At 41.6% G+C, this 6,000-nt stretch overlaps 1 protein-coding gene across 1 annotated transcript in view; it reads left to right on the top strand.

The window, feature by feature from the left end:
- Positions 1 to 6,000, top strand: part of CMTM7 (CKLF-like MARVEL transmembrane domain containing 7) — a 30,597-nt gene that overhangs the window by 2,849 nt on the left and 21,748 nt on the right. The window lies entirely within an intron of this gene.

Raw genomic sequence — 6,000 nt, 5'->3', positions numbered from 1 at the left:
GGGGCGAGCGGGGCGGGGGGCGGCCGCTGGGACCGTTGGGACCCTCGGCCCGCGCGGGCGTCGCAGCCACCCCTGCTGGGTGTTTCTTTTGGCGACGGGTCCGGAGGGCGTCGTCGGGGGGTGCTGGGGTCGCAGCTTATGGCCATTTTGGCCGCTGCGATTTTACTCCTCGGCTCTCGCGGCTGGCGGGGGGAAGGAAAGTCCAGGTTCCTCTGGCAAAGCGAAGTGTTCAGGTCTGTCAGCAGCTGCCTTTGCGTTTTTCTGAGGCAGCGATGTGCCCCTCTCTTCAAACGGGCGTACGTGGCCCCAGAGTAACGCGACTTGCTCAAAGTACTGCGTGGTACTATCTTGATAATGGTAGCTATTGGTAGTGATCAGTGTTAACAACTTTTTGCCATTGATAATAATGGTAGCACCGTGATGCGAAGGCACATCGTGCTCCAGTGGAACACCTCGTTACTTACTCACGGGTAAGTTTTTGGGAGAAAGCAGGGCCAAGTGCCAGCGCCGACAGTGGGCTCGTAGGGGTGGGCGTCGTGGCTGAGACTGCTGGTCCAGCTGGTGCCATGCCCTGTCTGTTGACGACCTCTAGGCAGTGACCCAGGGAGGGATCTGGGAGATGTATGGCTGAAAAGCAGAAGTTCAAAAGAAATCGAAAGCGGGGCGCTGCTGGGATTTGAGCTAATGCCTTAACTTGACTCAGTGCAGGAAATTTTGCTCCATCCAGATGCGGAGAGCATTAGCAGATGGATAAGATCTTTCTCATTTCTGTGGCACATAATTGTCCGTGGAGTGATTTGTCAGTTTAATTTCAGTAATGGCAGTGAATAATGGCTAGGAAAGAGCATGGAAGACAACGTGTAGTGATACCTCCTCACATACATTCTCATCCTGCAAAAACTTGTACTTCGACCACGTTTTGTGCTGGAGTTGTTGCCTTCATTTTTTATAAATCCCAACGCCTTTTTTCCCCCTCTGCCTTTATTTTTCTACTCATTTTTTTAAACTTGTGTAAGCTATTAGCATCCAGAGTCCTAAATTGACATTAGAAGTTAGGAATGATTTTGTTGTAGGTTACGGTGGAGGAATATCAAATTGAAAGTTTCTCTTTAAAAGCTGCCCAGTTTCTTCCAGTTCATTAATAGCCATCAGCTGCCCTTAGAAATGAGCCTCGGTAGCAAGAGACATAATTGAATGTGACTGGGCATGGCTACCTGCACCTGCTGAGCGTTTGTACTGTGCTTGTGAGACCTCAAGTTGTCCCTCACTATGAATTCTGTTCGGCAGGAAAACAAGCAGCTGTCTGCTGCCTTCTCTTCGCTTGGGTTGTTCCCAAACAGTCGCGTGGATCTGGAGTATCTTTTCAGGAGACAAATGACATTCTTCTGAGCGTGTGTCTACATTGCAAATGAACCTGTAGTCCTAAAGCAGTAGACTTGTGCTTTGCTGATTAGCTAGAAGTCTGTTTATCCTTTTGCTTTCACCACTGTGGAAAGAACAGTTCCTTTTATGGACTAGAAATACCTAGTCCTCTCTGCTCTCCTTCCTGCTGTGGTGTCACTACAGCTATGCCATGTGACTCTTAGAGCTAGCATAGGCATGCTTACCTGTGCTGAAATTTCAGTTTTTGGCGTACATATAAAATGTGTGTGTATACTTTACATATTTTTATGTAATGTATGTGAATTATGTAATTTTATCCAATACTTCACATACTTTACATAAAGTAATATTTTATCAATGCTGTTCAACATCAAATTCATCAGAATTTAAGCTAGTGGCTTTCTGCAGTGACTTTAACAGAAGTTAAAGTAATGTAAATTACTTTAACCCTTAGCACTCTTTCAGCTTCACCTTCTTCTATTTTTCTGCTTTCCAGCTTGCCTGTAAATAACATCAGTAGGAGTTACCTCAGGTATCCAAGGAACTTCAGGCAAATGAACTTCTTTTAATATGGTATCACGATAGTGTCATCTTCTCAAATAATTCCCTAAGAAAACTAAAAGTTAGTGCTGCAGTGTGTAGAAATAACCAGGATAGGTTAGTTCTGGATTAACTCCTGCACCCAATGAAATATGGAGAGCTAAATATTTTCTCAACTCTCGTTTATCTCTTCTCAGACAGTATTTCCACTATATCCATTTGTATTAGCATTCAGTTCTTCTAGTAAGAAGTGTTTGCAGTATCTTTCTTTGAAAGAATTCTTTATGCTAAATCTATAAACATTCCTGCATTAGTGTTACTGTGGCTGGTGGGACTGCAGTCTTACTAAGAAGGAGAACCATTATGCTGGCAGAGAACAAAGGTAAGGTCTTTTGGGTTAGACATTTATCACACTGAATCGCATACTGGGCCTCTGAGTGGTTGTGGTTATGAAGAGGGAACATACTGTTTCCGTTTTCTCTTTCTTTCTCAATCCGTTTTAGCAAGAAGTAAATTATATGAGAGAGAACAAGAAGAAAACGTTTCATCATTTACTGTAATGTTAAGGGCTGTTTGGAGTGCTTGCAAGCTAAAAAAAAGTTGGTTGTATGTATTTGTGCATGAAATAATTCTAATAGATGACAACAATATGCTATGAAAATTATATGAAGAAAATAGAAGATAACGTTACAGCTGTTCTTCTGTAAGAAAGATCATAACACAAGGCCTGAAACTCAGCAATCTTGGACAAGTTGAAGAGATTATGCAGCAATCTGATAATTACTGATTTGTTGCTAATGTCTAAATGTCACCAGTGCTTTCTCTTCAAATTCTGGGTGCTGTGGTGTCTAGCATAGAATGAAATTAGGAAGTAAAAAAAGTGTTTCTTGCCTATAAGCCTACACTAATTCCTTTACTTTTTTGCTAGAGAATTTCTTTGACCTTGCATAATGGTTATCGCTTTGAAAAGATAATGCATTTTATGCATTGAGTTCCTGGCTTTCTAATGCTTAGGGAATGGTCTGTAAATATTTTGAAAATAAAATGGAGGAGAAAACACAGTTCTGTGACTTGTGAATTTTACGTGGCAGTAAGACAGTTTGAAAGCTGTTTTTCATGCGTATTACTAATGTTAGTAGGGGCTCCATTTTCAAAATCCAGTCTGAATTAATGCTCTGGTTTTAACAGGAAGTTACGAAGTATCTTCAACATCTAACCCACTTCAGCTGGTTTAACCTGATGATGATTAATATAGCTTTTTCTTTTTCTTTTCTTTTCCTTTTTTTTTCCCCCCTCTTTTTTTGTATTTGCAGTTTTGCCAGGATCTCATATTTTCACGGGGATGCATGCAGGATCCCATTGTGGCCACCTTGGTTCTATAGCAGCAGTGTACTAAGTAAGTGTGTGAGTGGGTGTGTATCGGTGTGCACAATACAGTTATAGCAGAGAAGCTAAATAACTTGAATTTTAGTCAGCTTGGCAAAATCGACAGACGTGGCAACCTTCAGTATGCCATACTAACTGTGCCGATTTGTTTGAAGCACGTTTGTTCTGTGTCCATGCTACTGCTGGCTTGTTTTGTTTTAAGACTTTCTAGGAACCTATGTGTTGTGGTTCAACATTATTCTCATCCTAAATCCAAAACACAGCACTATACCAGCTACTAGGAAGAAGAGTAACTCTATTCCAGCTGAAACCAGGACACTATGTTACTTAGCTTGGCGAGTTCTCAGTAGATGGGTTCTTGGAAGCCTTTTGAGGCATCCTGTGCCATTAGAGACAGCGGTATGAATTTGCATCCGTATTGTCACCAGGATGGCTCAAGTGGCAGTGTTCATAGATTGAAACGAGTCTGATTCAGCTGAATTTCTTGTGGAGCCCTTATGTGCCGTTTGTATTTTTACAGCTGAAGTCTGGAAGATGCCACAGACACTGTATTGGACTAGGTCCTGTCCAACATGGCCCAGCCCATGTTTGACAGTGGAGCCCAGATAGGTATCCCACCGTCTTAGGCAGTTGGCTGGTAGGAATGGCTGTGATTAAATCACCTGTCCAAAGTGTCTGATGCAGAGATTTGCAAGAGTGTGACCAATACAGAATGAAGAGAGAAAAGAAGTGCTGAGAGCTCACGTGTAGAAGGAAAGCCATCACGGCACAGCACATGCTTGTGTAGGTCTCTCAGGCTTCTCTGTTCTTGGACTGTTCCTTGTTTCTGGACTCTGAGAGGTGCAGAGGTGGCCCATGGCCTTTTTTGCCTCTTTTTCACCTCCTTCAGGTTGGGCCAAGCTAACTTTGGCCACAGTTCAGACTGAAGGCGATTGTTCTTACAGTAACACTGTTGTTACTGAGCGGACAATAGTTCTGGCACAGTAAGCACAGCCTCAGAATACAGGGTGTTTTAAGCTAAAACCAGTGCTGATTCTTTCAGCCTAATATGAACCAGGAAAGAGCAGTTTCACCAGACAGAAAAGAAGAAAATCAAAATTATCTCTCAAGGCTGAAGAAAAAATTTACAAACAATTGCAAGGTAAAAAAGGATAAACTCAATAAAATTTGACTTAACATCATTTTAACTTGTTAAAAATGCTAAGGCGATAGTTAAAGCTTTTCTGCTGAGTATCTATTTCATTTCCAAAGTACGTCTTGACAAAAGCAATTACGTACTTGATAAGTGAATGGCCAACAAGACAGTCTAATTCTGAGTTACTTTGAGGTGTGCTGAAACCTCTCTGGGTTATTTGTACGCTAACATACAGTTGAATAATAGTATTCAAGAGAATATTAATACGTCTAACACTGAAAGCTAGAAAATGCTGGTAGTTAGGTTGCTGGAGCCGAGATCAATTTCTGAATGTGTTGGATGATATCAGACAAATTTACTGGGGAGCTAAATTCAGAAGAAGTTAAAATACAAAAAGAAAGCAAAATCTGTTAGTGGAAGAAAACAATTCCTAATCAAAACCATTGATACAGGAAAAGGAAATTCACAAAAGCAAATGATGCTTGGAATGATTTGAGAGCTACTCAGTCTTCTAACTTGATCTTGAGCCTGAAACGTCTTTCTGTCCATGGAGGTGATTGAAGTAAAACATCTAATTCTTTGCAGCAGCGCGTCAGTGACACATGATTTTGCCTGTATTGTAATAATGCTGCTCAGTCAGAAGAGAGGGATTCTGGTGATACACAGAGATGCTGAAGCTGTAAGTCTGTCTCTGGGTCCTGTGTAGGCTGCACTTTCAACTTTCCTCTACTGTCAGTCTGTCTATAGTTCTTCCAAAGGAAAAGAATGGCCAGAAGTAACAAGCTTGGTGAAAGCTGCCAGATGCTAACCTAAAAAACTTAGATTCAAACAGTTCTATGTTCTGCTTGACTTTTCAGCTGGCTGATAACAGAAAACATGAAAAATAATGCTGTAATAGCTGTCAGTGATGTCATGACATATTATACAAAAAGTCTTATTTTGAGGCAGGCAGGAGGCATTTTATGATTGCAAGTGAAATAATAATAGAGGAAAACCACCCCAAGAACGCGCAGGTGTCTTCAGTCTGCAGCTATGTGATAAACTACTGGCTAAGCAACAAGAAATGGGACGTTTTTTAGCAGCAAAGTTATTTTCAGGCCAATGTCAGAGCTATGTGTTGCAGCTGTTAATTATTTTTGTTGTTCTGCTAGAAGCTGCAGTAAAAGGACCTTGCTTGGCATGCTGAGCAAAGAGAGAAAAAAATTATCTTAATGCCTTCAAAGTAAGTATGAGCACTTGAGTGAGGAACGTCTAAGCCTAGTAATTAAAACCAATAGGTCTGGGAAGTCCTGTTATTTCCACTCTGAGATCACTGAAACAGGCTGGCTTGGCCAGTTGTGTTTTTTCCATGCCTCTGCTCTGGGTGGCCATTTTACAATTTCTACCCGGGTATTTGCGCAAGAGCTGGGAACAAACAGTATGTTCTCTGTGTGTTAACCAAGGAGCGCTTGGTGGTAGGCTGGCACAGTTTTATTTGATGAGACAAAACTTCACAAGCAACACCAGTTTAAGGAATTTTCCCTTTCTCTCTCACTTCTGTGCAGCCATTCTCAGCT

Source organism: Pygoscelis adeliae, unplaced genomic scaffold, assembly GCF_000699105.1.
Source record: "Pygoscelis adeliae isolate BGI_AS28 unplaced genomic scaffold, ASM69910v1 Scaffold25, whole genome shotgun sequence".
Lineage (NCBI taxonomy): Eukaryota > Metazoa > Chordata > Aves > Sphenisciformes > Spheniscidae > Pygoscelis > Pygoscelis adeliae.
This window is presented reverse-complemented; position numbering and strand designations above follow the sequence as displayed.